Below are 14,947 nucleotides of genomic sequence, written 5' to 3'. Positions count from 1 at the left end.
CCATAATCGCTATACTCAGAACCCAACTGCATCTCACCAGCACTATCATCCTGATCCGTCCTCTCAGTCCTGAAACACCACAGTAGCTTTCATGGGACTCCTTTCCTCCACTCTTGTGCCTCACAGTCAATCCTCCTTAGGGCAGCCAGAAAGATCCACTTGAGACACAAATCTGAACAAGTCACTCCTCTGCCCCCAACTTCCAGTGGCTTTCTATGACACTTGGGCTAAAACCCAAAGGTCACAAAGCCTGTACCATCAAGACCCGGTTTTCTCTCCAGCACTGTGGTCAGCTCTCCCCATGACGCCCTGCACTCAGGCCACACTGGCCTCCTTGCCATTGCTTGGACACAGCAGTGGTCCCACGCTAGGGGCTTCTCACTTGGTATGGTTTGGCTGTGTCCCCACCCAAATCCCATCTTGAATTGCAGCTCCCATAATTCCTGCATGTCATGGGAGGGACGCCGTGGTAGGTAACTGAATCATGGGGGTGGGTTTTTCATGTGCTGTTCTCGTGGTAGTGAATAAGTCTCATGAGATCCAATGGTTTTATAAAGGGCAGTTCCCCTGCACATGCTGTGTTGCCTGCCACCACGTATGACATGCCTTTACACCTCCTTTGCCTTCTGCCATGATTGTGAGGCATCCCCAGCCATGCTGAACTGTGATTCAATTAAACCTCTTTCCTTTATAAATTACCCAGTCTCTGGTATGTCTTTATTAGCAGTGTGAGAACAGACTACCACTCAACCTGAATCTCTTTTCCCAAACATCCCATGCCCCTCTCCCCACTTCATTTGAGTCTCAGCCCAGATGAAGCCCCATCAGATACCACCCTACCTGAAATAGTAGAACCACCCTTCTTTCCCTTCACATTGCTTTATTTTTCTTTTTAGCACCTGAAATTACAATATATATTTTTGTCTGCTGCTTGTCATTTAGTTCCTCTCTCCCCTAACTACAATGTGCACTCTATGACATCAGACATTTTTGCCACATTCACAGTTACATCCCCTGGGCCTACAGCATGTCTGGCAAATTAAACAAGAGCTCAGTAAATATTTGTTGAAGACTGACATAGGTACAAATCAAGGCCCTCAAGATCACTGGACAAAAAGAGGCTGTTGAAGTCCAAAATGAAGCATAAGCACAATAATGTCCAGTGAATTTGGGGTAAAGGAATGAAAAAGCCAAAACATCAATTAACAGGCAGATGAACCCTTCATTTATCTATGGCATGCTACTGAGAATCTATTAATTTATGCTTTGGAACATCATCTGTGCATACTCTGTAGGGCCATTCTTGAGGTTCTGTGGCTATGGTAAAGGGTAATACTGTTAACAAGCGTCTCCCTCCTTCTCTCCGGAACCAATGAACTTAGGTGGAATATTCTGCTGAAGAAAAAAAGCAAACGTGGTCTCAACCAGAAGGCCCAGAATATTCAATTACTCCACTGAGAAGACCTGGAAACAGCCCCAGCCTCAGAACTAGGCAACTGGGTCAAAGTCACATTTTGGAATAAACTACTAGAGGGACCTTGAGTATATAAATGTACATTTCTAATCCTGTTTTGTAACTGGAAACCAGGAATAATCAGATCTTCCCTTCACATGGTCATCATAAGATAAAATAAGATGACGTGTAGACAAAGGCATGCTGAAAATAGAGTGGTCTATAGTTATCTGTGATCATCATCCTGTACTGGCTGGGATCTAATTCACTTTCTCTTCACTGCCACTGGTGAGCTTTGTCAATAGAGATTTCATCACACCCCTTTACGACTTAAAAACTTCCAGTGACTCAAACTTCTTCACAGGCTGAACCCCAATCACCTTTCTGGTCACACTTCCACCATGTGGAACTATGCTTCATCCCCTAATCTAATCACGCTTTATTGTCTGTGCTAGATAACTGCCTAAACCCCCACTCGCAGGCCCCCTCATCCTCCCTTCTTCCATTAGGGAAATCCTAGGCACTTTCAAAGGTCTTCTGGGATTCCCCAATCTGAATGAAATGTTTCCTCCTGTGCGCCCTCTCTCTCAGGCATCCTGTTGAATCATTGCTTGGTTGCAAGGCCATTTTCGCACCAAATCAGAGATTCTCCATCTGATCTCTTTGTGTGTCTTCAGCACATAATAGCACAATAGTGTAAGACACGTGGTAGACACCCAATGTCTGCTCTTTTTGAATACATCTCAATTCTTTCTCAGGCCTTTCTACCTCTAACTCTTTATGGCTTACGACTCGAAGTCAGTATTATGAAAGGCCTTTTCTTGCTTTTCTACCCTTGCAGAAATATGCTGGAAGGTGAAATTAATTGCCATTCCTAGGGTTCTTCTAGAAACAGGCTGGGACTCGAAAGAGGGACAGAATAAGGTTACAGACTTCTTTCTGGTCCACATAATTCATGCCTTTAAAGTATGCTTTGTTTTATTTGAATTGCTATAAATTCTCAAATGAGACACGCCCATATTTAAGTCTGGTATAAATGGAAATTATTTTCAATGTATTCATTTTCAGAATTATTCAAGTTTCTTCTCCTTTTCACAATGGTGGAAACTCCTAAGTTAACTATAATTCGAAGCAATTATTGTTCTTTAGCTGTCAAGGTGCCCTGTTATTCTCTTCATAAATATCCTGGATGATCTGAGCCCGGTTCAATGCAAAGCCTATTTTTTTCTAGCCCTGTGCCTTTTCACTTGCTAAATTTATAACATCCAAATGAAAGAAAGGAAGCCCACTTTTGCCCCCACTGCTCACATGGTATATGAGCATTTTTACCTGAGTTTTAATTGCCCTTGTAATTCTACCCTCAGCCAGGTCTGCACAGGTATGGTGTGGAAATAAAACATTATGGCAAAGCCTGAGAAGGACTTGCTGAGGTAGGAAGAAGAGGGCTTTGTAATATTTCCTGTAACCAGGAAAAAGAAAGAGCAAAATGAAAAGTGGTTTGGGAATTTGATAAGCTAGGCAGACAATTCATTAAGGAAGCACTTTCTGTCTGTGACCACCTCTAAGACTCTGGGAGCCATAAAGGCTAGGGATCCCTGGTGGTTTGATATTCAGCTGAGGCTGGCTGAAAATGGAAGAATTTGGATCACTTGGCTGTGAATTAAGAAATACACGCAGGAACAGAGGGAAAAACGCTATGGCATTTTCTAAATATTTACCAAGGGGAGTTGGCAATCCGTGAGCAGAGCCAGATCTGACAGTGAATTTTCCTGACTGCCTCCTACGCTCTTCCTCAATCACTATCTCCATCTCCAAAATAGGTGACCTTCACCTAATGGGGTGAAGAAGGAAGCATCTCTGTGATAAACCCAGGAAATGCCACATGATGATTCTGGCACTCAGACCACTGCATCTACTCTTCCTCCTCAGATTTCTTATCTAAAACAGAGGAGTAACCTATGATCTGTGTGTTAAAACCAACTGAGTCAATACAAGCTACTTCAAAGATGAAATTCTTCTTTCCACAGTCATTTTTGGCTTGTGATATCCATATGGTTTCAGAAACCAGTATCCATGAACTTCCCTGCCAGTCCTCATTATATAATCAAATTTCTCATCAGCCCACATAGCACAGTTATTTTCACTCTTGATCCTCCCAAGTTCATTGATAAAGGTTAATCTGTAGATCTGAGTTTATTTTTTTAAATTCCATAATTTTAAAATTCTGTAACAAAGAAATGTATTTTAAATCACTTTTTAATTAATTCATGAATTAGAGATGGCGCCTCATTCTGTTGTCCAGGCTGGAGTATAGTGGCACAATCACAGTTCAATCTCTCTAACTCCTGGGCTCAAGCAATCCTCCTCCCTTAGCCTCCCAAGTAGCTGGGATTATAGGCATAAGCCACTATACCTGGCTTTTTTATAACACTTTTTTTGTTTGTTTGTTTGAGACAGAGTCTCACTTTATTGTCCAGGCTGGAGTGCAGTGGCGCAATCTTGGCTCACTGCAACCTTTACTGCCCAGGTTCAAGTGATTCTCTGTCTCAGCCTCCTGAGTAGCTGGTGTTACAGGTGCCCACCACCACACCTGGCTAATGTTTGTATTTTTAGTAGAGACGGGGTTGGCCAGGCTGGTCTTGAACTCCTGAGACCAGCCTGACCAACATAGTGAAACCCCATCTCTACTTTAAATCTCCCACTGGTTGTGTTTCCTACCTTTTCAGGTCTTGAGCAGAGAGTAAAATTTTGTGTTTGATTTTGAAATTAAAGTGCTGCTCTTCAAGAGCAATTTGGTGATTGGGTTTAGGTTAAAGCACATATCTGACAGTCTCAATAGTTCTCTAAAGTCCTTCCCCATGCCCCCCAAAAACGGACATAATTACTTAAGATTTCTTGTCTCTAGATTGTAATGTGTGTAACTATTGTTTTAAAATGTATACATGTGTACACCTTACAAGCAATGGGGGAGATTATAGAACAGTTTAGAGTTTAAGGCTTGAGACTGCCTTCTCTCCTGCTTATCCTCAATACCTTTTCTTTAAGATTTCACTAAAATGAAAGTACTGGATATTAAAACACATCCTCTCATAATCTTCTCCAAAGGAAATAAAATGTCAGAAGTTTGATTAGGCAGAACTTCAGGAAATAAACCATATTGGCCTTGAGAGTGAGACGGGAAAGAAGTGAGCTTGAGTAATAAGAAGTATGGGTGCCATAGCTACACATCAATGATCAGGTACATGCAGTTAGTACATGCCTTTAAGCAAGTAAGTACGCACATGGAAGACTGGGTTCAGTGACCTCCAAAATCCCTTCCCTCTCCAATAGTGTTTGCCTCATGAATTTTTTATAGTCATCCTCTGTCCTATCACACTGTCCCTATGTATCATCAAGCCCTCCTGGCCACTTCCAGGACTGAAAGGAAAATCTGTTCTTGAAAGAAAAAAAAAAAAAAAATCCATGCTTTGACTCCTGCCAAAATTATAGTTCTGTCCTTGAAACAATGACCTGAAAATAATGGGCAAGGCTAAAAACCTCTGAGCAAATAAATGCCCAATATTGTCTTCAGACAATTTTTTTTTTTTTTTTTTTTTGAGACTGGAGTCTTGCTCTGTAGCCCGGGCTGGAGTGCAGTGGCCAGAACTCAGCTCACTGCAAGCTCCGCCTCCCGGGTTTACGCCATTCTCCTGCCTCAGCCTCCCGAGTAACTGGGACTACAGGCGCCCGCCACCACGCCCGGCTAGTTTTTTTGTATTTTTTTAGTAGAGATGGGGTTTCACTGTTTTAGCCAGGATGGTCTCGATCCCCTGACCTCGTGATCTGCCCATCTCGGCCTCCCAAAGTGCTGGGATTACAGGCTTGAGCCACCGTGCCCGGCCCCAGACAATATTTTTTAAGCTCCTCTGATATAAGCAGAACTATTACCTGAGGTCCTAGGAATGAAGATTGTGAAGCTAGAAGACAATGCTACAGTCAAATCTTCCCAACTCGTACTCTATATTCCCTGCTGAGTATCTAACCTTAAAAAGAAGGTAGAATCAAACAAACTGCGTTTGAATCTTGGACCCATCTCTCATTAGCTGGGTAATATGAGGCAGGTTATTTAATCTTCCTGAACCTGTTTCCTTACTTGTAAAATGCTGATATGAGCTACCTTATAGAGTTACCATGACAATTAAGTTGGATAATATAAAGAAAATGCTGAGAATTCATTTGTTGGTTTCCTTATTCATTCAACAAAGATTAACTGAGGGTTCACTACCAGCCAGGTACTGGGTACAACAACATAAAAGACAGAATAAATAAAAGCTATTATTATTTTTATTTACCAAAAACAGTTTATTTCCAGAGCTGTGACAGACCTGTCAGAATTTGACTCTAGTTCATAACTTTCATTCACACCTAGCTTGCCTAAAATACTCATTTTTATTTTGCCAAATGTGATCCCAGGTAGAAGTCTTGCTCCTGTCATACCTTCTCCCCCAAAACTAGTCATCTAGCAGGTGTTCTGCTATAGGACACCTTCAGAACACTTGGAAAAAGCATTGATCAGAGCCAAAGGTGGTATCCCAACTCTCTTCTGGGCAAGCCGCTCAGGAGAACTTGATATGCCTGTGCTACAAGGCCCATCCTGGATGCCTGGGAGTCCTTGGGTGCTTACAATTCCACAAGTGGACTCTGAGTCTTCCGAGAACTCAAGATTAATAGGACTGGCTCATCCCCAATCATTGCCACTGGGGCACTGATAAAGCTAAGAACAACAGCTAAGGGGTCTAAAACCACATTTTCATGAGGGGTTATGTCTTTCAATGGTGCTTTACTCTAGGGTTTTTGATAAAATTCTGTATAAATGACCCACCTCTGGAGTTGGTGGGTTTCAAGGCTGGTGGGCTCTTCTTCAATGTGAGTTTCACATTCCCTTTCCTGGCTAGCCTGCTAGCCTTCAGGCAAGCACAGGCCTAGCTGTGTTAGGTGCGAGACATTCAGCATACATTAACAATTATTTTGCACTTAGGAAAAAAAAGTGTTTTCAATTGCATTTTTGAACCTGGGACTCAGAGCAAAAGAATAGAAGTTAGATCCCGAAATAAGAAATGACCTGTCTTGGGTTATAGTGGGGGAAGGGGTGGGCGAAGAGGGAATTCTAGAATAAAATTCAGAGCCATCTGTGAAGCTAAGGATAGGACAGTGGACAGTTGAGCTGTGCCTAAAAATCTTTGATTTGCAAACTCCTCTCATTAGGGAGCCGCCTGAATCTCTTTCCTTAGAAACTAAAATATGGATCGTGACTACCTCCAGGCAGGGGTTTTGCATGACTGCCTCCTACCTGGAGGTGACAACCTAGTCTCTCCCCACAGACATTTTCAGTACAAAAAGACTGTCACTATATCCCCCCACCCCACCCCCCAATCTGATGCATCTAACATTTAGATGTACAAAAAACAGTGACTTCTTTTCGTTTTCCTTACTCCTGGCGCCTCTAATTGCTCACTGAAAACAGTGGTTTGGATATTGATAGGCTATAACTCAAGGCCCTACCTGAAGCTCGTTGTCAGGGAAACAGTACTCCAGCCCCGCAGCTGCTTCCCTAGCCTGGGAAGTATGGATGAGTTGGTGGGAGTTGGGGATTGTTTTACAGCTTCTATTATTTATCCCACTTTCTGCTATTTCTCAAGACCAAGTTAGAGGAAGAGGGGAAACTGGAGAGGAGGGTGAGGGTAGAGTAGCCTGGAGAAGCTTAGAGAAAGAGAGGAACTCTTTGGGAGAGGAAGGCTAGGGGTCCTTGAAGTATGGCTTAGGGCACTAGGATCTTTCCTCCCTCGGTCTACACGGGGTCACTCTCCGCGTGGTTCCCAGCGCCCGGAGGACTGGCCCCTTCTGCTGCCCTGACCTGTCCCTCCTGCCTGGGCGCTGGGCGGCCCAGGGAGAGCGCAGCCAAGTTCCCCAGAAGAGGGATATGAGCGGCCCCAGCGCCGAGAAGCCCGACAGAAAAAGGCAGAGAGAGCAGCGCGGCGGTCGAACCGGCTAGAGGCGCGATCCCCTTCGCTCCCAGGCCGGGGTCCTGGAGGAGGCGTACGAGAACACGCACCCCAGTCACCCTCTCCCTGCGCCCCGGGGTGACGGCCTCTCTGGGATCCGGCTCTCCAAAGCTAGCACCAAGTGTCTCGGACGCCCGCGCGCGTTCCCGCGTCCCGGGATGATCTTTGCCGCAGCTGCCGGGCCTCCCGGGCCCCGCACCCCTCCCACCCCACGCCCGGCAACTGGGGCTGGACTCCCACCCGGTCCCCTGGGCCCTGCGCGTCACGCGCCCCCTGGGCCCAGCGCTCCTTTGAGCTGGCGCCGCGCGTCCCAGCCTTGCTCACCCGCACCCAGCTCCCTTGGCCGCCGGGCCCTCCTGGGACTCACCTGCCCTGGGACTGAAGCGGGGGCCACCCCGAGCCCAGGGGCGGCGGCGGAGGGGAAGGAGGGCAGCGCGGGGCTCCTGGCACAGCGGCCGCCGGGCTCCTGGTGCTGCCGAGCCGCGGACCCGCCCAGAGATATAAATAACATTATCTGAGGAGGGACATTCCTGCCGGGGGACATCGCTGCTGCCGGGACCAGATAGTCCCGCGGCGGGGGCGGGGAGGCGGGGCCGCAGCCTCCCGCAGCGCCAGGCCCAGCCCCCGCCTTCCCCACCCACTCTCGCACCTGCCAATCGGCCTCCGCGCCTGGGGGCACCTGCCGGGCCTCAGCCCTGCTCCTGGAACCCGCCTCTGCCTTCCCGCCCGCCGCTGAGCCTGGGGCGCCCCCATCGTCGTTCACTGCCCCTAACCCCGCGCCACCCCGAGCCCCCTGAGGCGAGAAGAGGGTTGGACTTTAGCTGGGGCCTAATTCGTGAGCCCTGAGAGGCGAGCCTGGCGGCGAAAACAAGCCCTCCAGCCTTTCCCGCCCGGCATCCCCACTGCACACAGTTCGGTTTTTTAAATATATGAAAAGACACTCAGGCCATAGGGTGGGCGCGACGGGTACCCGGGCGGTGATCCCCCGCCGTGGCGGGTTTGGGAGGGACAGATTGTTCCCAGGGGCTGGTGCATTAGAAAGCGCTCTCCCGGGCGGGCTTCTCCCGGCTGGCAGTGAGAGCAGACGCTGGGAGGGCAGGGGGCGGGCACTGGGCCCGAGGCCCCCACCCCCAGCCCGAGCTCGGTGTCGCTGTTTCTGCCCGAAAACCTAGTGTAGTCAGGATGAACCAGGCAGCTGGCGGCACGCAGCCTGCAGTCCCAAGGCGCTCCCACATTGCAGAGACTGTAATCAACAGGCAGGCTGCCACACCTGCCCACTGGCACCTCCTGGCCGGCCCGGGTCTCCGGGCGAGGTGGGGGTGCCTCACTGCAAGCCTGGATGAGGCGCGGTGCAGCAGGCCAGAGGAAATTCTAGGACCGATGGTGCCAAAAAGGCATCTCCGAGTTGCCCCCGGAGAGAGACTCAACAGAACACCGGCAGCTTGCAAGGCAGTCCATTTTCTTGACTTTCTAACGATACAAGGTCATTGTTCAGTAAGGTTTACGTGTGCGCCTTGCGGTAGCTTTCATCTCTTTACTCCACCTGTGGTGCCTGGGATGGTTTCTCACCAGCTATCAACGCAGGTAATCTCAGGTATTATGGAAATAGCCGTGGAGATTAAAAGCGCATAGATGCAGAAAGAAGTTTTAACTTTACTGATGCTGCCTGGTGTTCTTAACAGGCAGCATCAGTTATTTGCTTGGGAGTATAATTGTGCTGTTTTCCAGAATTCACCCAGGAAAGGGGTGTTTAATTGCCAGATGTTCGAGTTTAGTTTATATATTGAACATATGCAAAGATACTTCACTTCCTGCTGCAGTCCCACTTCTTGAGGGTGGGCATTTAGACACTGAGATATACTGAGTGGGACAAACGCCCCTGGTATTACAAAGTCACAGAATTCTTCACTCCACCCTCCTCTTGGCTGGACCCTTATTACAGCTCAATTTTCCAAGAGACACTAGTAATATGGGAAAGAGGATACAAAAACATTCATGATCATCAATAGATTAGCAGTGATCCCTTCCTCTGCTTTGTTGACAACATTTTAGAGTGCATTTGTCTATTACTGAGTTTAAGACAGAAAGTTCTTTTTGGTGAAAAAAAATTTTTAAGTCAAATTCTGGCAAAGAAAGCTCAAGAAAAACAGGCCAACTTCAAAAGCTGAGACTATTATATATCTCAAGCAGAAATCCTTGATCTATTTTTGATAGAAAAAATGGAGGGAAATTATGTATTTATGGTTTTTTAAAACCTTGTATGAATACACTTATTAGATAAATTCATGGTTCTCTAGAATGGTGGTTCTGCAGCTACGTAATTATATACTATGCAAAACAGATAACTCCTTAGCTATAGGTTTGTGGCACTGAACTAAATAGTTGCATACATATTTTTCTTTGTAACCTTAAAATTTATAATTTTCAACCATAAGAAAAAATTAATATGATAAAAGCTCCAAATCAGCAGACAGATTACCCCAACATTTTACGAACCAACTCAGCTGCTTTAGTTATCTCCACTTTAGTTGAAAGCTAAATAATTCAATACAACCTCATTTGCTACAGAGCGTGTTATCCTGACAGCATCTCTAAATGCTTTACAGCTAATAGAGTTACAGTGAAATGATAAATCAGAACTGAGGGATAGAGGAAATTTAGGTTTGCAGTGAGGAAAAGGGCATTGTCAAATAAGAGGGAAAGGGGAACAGATCTCTGTGACCAGGAATAAGAAATTGAGAGAGTAAAAGAAGGGAGAAAGGTTGGGCATGGTGGCTCACGCCTGTAATCCCAGCACTTTGGGAGGCTGAGGCAGGCGGACCACTTGAGGTCAGGAGTTCAAGAACAGCCTGGTCAACATGGCGAAACCCCATCTCTACTAAGAATACAAAAATTAGCTGGGCATGGTGCGCACCTGTAATCCCAGCTGCTTGGGAGGCTGAGGCAGAAGAATTGCTTGAACCTGGGAGGCATAGGCTGCAGTGAGCCAAGATCATGCCACTGCACTCCCACCTGGCTGACAGAGCAAGACTCTGTCTCAAAAAAAAAGAAGGGAGAAAGAAACACGTACATAGGTTCATTATCAAGGTCATTGTTGTGCGCAATAGGGATCAAGTTTGAAAGGACTTCCTCAGAAGAGTATGGAATAGCTCTTGGAATTGTCTATGTGAAGGATAGGATATTGGCCCTCATCCTGGTTGGACAAGGGACTGCCCCCACTGTTCTCCCACCCATGTTGAAAGCCTACACTTCCGAGCTACCCAGCAAGCTCCACACAGGCAATCTGCAGATTTGGAAGAGTTCTGGGGCCAGAAGAGAAGGTGTGCATTTGAGAATAGATGTTGACAGCCAGAGAGTGGGGGGTAAGCCTTCATAGAACTGTCTACTCAGCTCTAGCTGAAACCAACAGGTGAGGCCAAGAAGATACCAGCTGAGACTTATGTTAGAGTCATCTAATATAAGAGGGAAATTTCACTTTCCATTTCTATAGTCTTTGAGTTTTTCACAATAAGCTTGTATTGTTTGATAATAAGTAGAGATGATAAATAAATTAAAAAGTAAAGATTGGATGGAGATGGTGAATTGAATACACACAGTTAGCTTCTCTTCTACCCCAAATTTCATTAAAAGATATGTCTGAAACAGGCATCTAAAAGCACAGGAAAATAAGGAAAAGGGGGATCAGTGTTCCAACAATGTTCAAGAAATCCAGAGATACAGAAAAGACGTAAGATCTGATTCACAGAGAAACAAAATCAGAGGAAACCAGAACAGATTCAGGAGGAGCAATAGTTTAGGGAAGTTGCAAGCAAGAGTTAAAGGATACAAGAGGAGGAAGGGCCCTGAGACAGAATAATTCACTTAGGAGCCTCCTCTGTCCTGCTTACATTATATATCAGGTGTTTGCCTGTGGGATAAAAAAAAGTTAGTGGTGATCCTGGGACCCGAGGGGCAGAGCTCAGGGATCTAGTGACCCCAAGAAATGATGGAAACCATTCACTCTCTTGGCATAGCATGTCCCGATCCTTCTTCACAGCCCCTGAAGACAGGCTATGATAAGCAGAAAGAGGAGACAAGCCCATTCCCATATTAAGGGATGATGGGACAACCACCAAATATCTTATGGGGAGAGGGGAACCAATACCATGAAAGAGAAGCACCAAACCCAACTAATAAAAGGAAATAATATCAGAGGAAACTAAATTATTAATAAAAGGAACAAGATAAATGTTAAATGAATTTAATTTTAATCAGTAAGTCTTGAAAGGACATTGCATCCATAACAAATAGTCAGTGAGAAACCCTAGAAATTTAAAAAGTCATTTCTGATATTGAAAATCCATTAGTTGAGAAGCAGAACAGACCTACTTGAAGGGCAAATTAGTGGAAACAGAAGCCAAAGAAATTTTCCCCAAACACCAGGCAAAAGACAAAGGAGATGGAAAATATGTGAAAATGGTTGAAAGTCATGTAAGCAAAATCCCCCAAGGTTCAATATTTGCTTAATAGAAGTTACAAAAGGAAAGGAAAGAGAGTAGAAGAAGGCAATAATGGGAAAGTAGAATAGAAATTCTCAGAGTTGAAGAAAAACATAAGTTTTCAGATTATAAAAACCAACTCAGTTGCCAGCCAGATGATTTTTAAATATAGTTCACAGTTTTATGAACAGTTTTAAAGTTTATGATTTTATTTATAAAACCCAAGACATTGAATAAAAATAAGTCATAAACCAAAAACTATAATAAGCTAGACCAACTTGCTTGGCCTTGAATTAAATTGATCCTAAAAATATTTTGAGCTGGGTGCGATGGCTCATGCCTGTAATCCCAGCACTTTGGGAGGCTGAGGTGGGAGGATCACCTGAGCCTAGGAGTTCAAAGCTGCAGTGAACTATGATCACACCACTGTACTCCAGCCTGGGTGACAGGGCAAGACCCTATCTAAAACAAAAATAAAAACAACAACAAAAAACTGAATCACATAACCAAAGTTATTTGTGTGAAATAAATGAGCCACTTGAATTTAGAAATTAATATATATGTAGAAAAGCTACTGAAAAATGTAAATACCAAACCAAACAAACCTGAAGTTCCACTCAGCACAAACTCAAATCCCCGCCAACAACAATGGAGGAATCAATAACTCATGATAATGTTCAGAAATCATCAGAATAGTGCCCATAGCTCAAAAATCATTACTTCCCTTCTTCTTTACTCTTTTGCAAAGAGATGCATTTCATAAAATTAAGGTGAAATTTCCATTTCATTTTTGGAAACATCTAGAGGCATCACATTGTCCACAACTTTCAAAGACAAAGAAGCAGCAGCACCAATTGGAAAAGCCTGCCATTTACAATATGGAGGAACCAAGGATTAGGGACCAAACTTGCCCTTCAGATGCCTCAAACAGAATGGTTACGGAAGGAACCTGAAAGCCTGCAGCAAGTTTGCAAATACCAGACAAACCAGCCTCTGAAGGGGCAGATGACACCAGTTTCAAATTTCCCTCCACCAATAACAGGAAAAAGCAAAACAAGATTTACATTCTGTCATCTGCTAGTCCATGGAGGCATTAACCAGGTTTGGAAATTAATGAGCATCTTTTCTTTTCTTTTTCTTTTCTTTCTTTTTTTTTTTTTTTTGAGATGGAGTCTCGCTCTGTCGCCCAGGCTGGAATGCAGTGGCTTACTGCAACCTCCACCTCCCGGGTTCAAGTGATTCTCCTACCTCAGCCTCCTGAGTAGCTGGGATTACAGGCATGTGCCACTATGCCCAGCTAATTTTTGTATTTTTAGTAGAGACGGGGTTTCACCATGTTGGTCAGGCTAGTCTCAAACTCCTGACCTCGTGATCCACCTGCCTTGGCCTCCCAAAGTGCTGGGATTACAGGTGCGAGCCACCATGCCTGGCTGCATCTTTTCTTATATTGCAGTTCCTGATCTTTCCTTGCCACACAGGATTAGGTTTTCTGTCACCTCACACGAGCTTAAGTAGACATAATGGCAGACTTACACTGGGGTATCTGATGAACTGGGGCCTGTAGGTGCTAATGTCCTATAGCAGTTGCCTTGTTCCAAAGGCTGTATTAATTTGCTAGGGTTCCCATGACAAAGTACCATATCCTGGGTGGCTCAAACACAGATATTAATTTTCTTACAGTACTAGAGTCTAGAAGTTCAAGATCAAGGTTTCAGCAGGGTTGATTTCTTCTGAAGCCTCTCTCCTTGGCTTGTAGAGGGCTGTCTTTTCCCTCTGTCTTCACATAGTCTCCACTCTGTGTGCATCTATGTCCTAATCTCCTTTTTTTTTTAAATAAGGACATGAGTTATATTTGGTTAGGGTATATGACCTCAGTTTTACTTTCACTACCTCTGTAAAGCCTTATATCCAAATACAGTCACTTTCTGAGGCATTGAGATCTAAGACTTCAACATGTGAATTTAGGGGGATACAATTAAGTCCATAACACAGCCTCATCTTTTCTCACAATGAATTGTTTCTGGAACCTCTTACCTGTTGATCCGTTCTCCAGTTTCCCTCTCCTTCAATTCTGCTTCCACATAGTAGCCAAAGTACATTTTCTGAAAAGGAAAGTTGGTCCTGTCACTCTGCTTCTTTAAATCAGCCAGTGGCTGCCCATTTTTTTCAGGATATAGTTTTAAGATTCCCAGCACTTAGCATAGTATCTGACACAAAAGATATACTCAATAAAGGCCTAATGAGCAAATGAGTAAATAAATGAATGAACACATTATGGAAATTAAAGGAGATTGCAATCTTGGAGATCAACCAAAGAAGTAGGTAATTCAAAAAGTCATTTCTATTTGGCTTAAAAATGTATATTTGTGATTTTTTTCAGGAGATTGACTTTCCTATCTATGTTTGAATAAGGTTATTTAAATGAATTCACATTCCCTGAAACATAGCTGGCAATATTTGTGCCTGAATTTCACCAGGTCCTCAGCTTCCCTAATGCATCCATACCTAACTTATTGTCTGTGGGTGAGAAATGGAGTCAATCGAGTAGGTTTTATGTTCACAGCTACCACTGAGCTCATCTATGGAGGCAGGGGTCTGCCATCTTCCAACGTCTTTATAACAAGGGATAGCAAACACAATAATGATGATTCGGTTAGCTTTTGTCTCTGCCTGCTCCACCCTCTCAGTGTCATTTTCCGTCCTCATCCTCGGGCAATGGCCCTGCTCCAACTCCCATACTCCAATATGCCAAAGCCTTGAGTACGCAGGATTAAGAACATAGGAAGATGAATCCAAACGCATTATAAAGAGTGAGTTAATGTTGTTTTGATATTAACACTCTACTTTGAGTACTCCACGGAGTGGGTAGTCTGCAAGTAGATAGCTGAGAGTAACTAACCCTGAAAACTTCATTCTCTTCCTTTATTAATATTTATCAAGGCAGGAACTCAAATCAAAGGTAGAAAATATAATTT

The 14,947-nt window shown here is 44.5% G+C and overlaps 1 protein-coding gene across 1 annotated transcript in view; it reads right to left on the bottom strand.

Moving 5' to 3' along the window:
- SPTB (spectrin beta, erythrocytic) overlaps positions 1–8,015 on the bottom strand; it is a 138,384-nt gene extending 130,369 nt beyond the window's left edge. The window contains exon 1 of the mRNA XM_023232409.2: positions 7,862–8,015. The gene's annotated coding sequence lies outside the window, so the exon portion shown is untranslated. The remainder of the gene's footprint in view (positions 1–7,861) is intronic.
- Between the last annotated feature and the right edge of the window lie 6,932 nt (positions 8,016–14,947).

Source organism: Piliocolobus tephrosceles, chromosome 6, assembly GCF_002776525.5.
Source record: "Piliocolobus tephrosceles isolate RC106 chromosome 6, ASM277652v3, whole genome shotgun sequence".
NCBI lineage: Eukaryota > Metazoa > Chordata > Mammalia > Primates > Cercopithecidae > Piliocolobus > Piliocolobus tephrosceles.
This window is presented reverse-complemented; position numbering and strand designations above follow the sequence as displayed.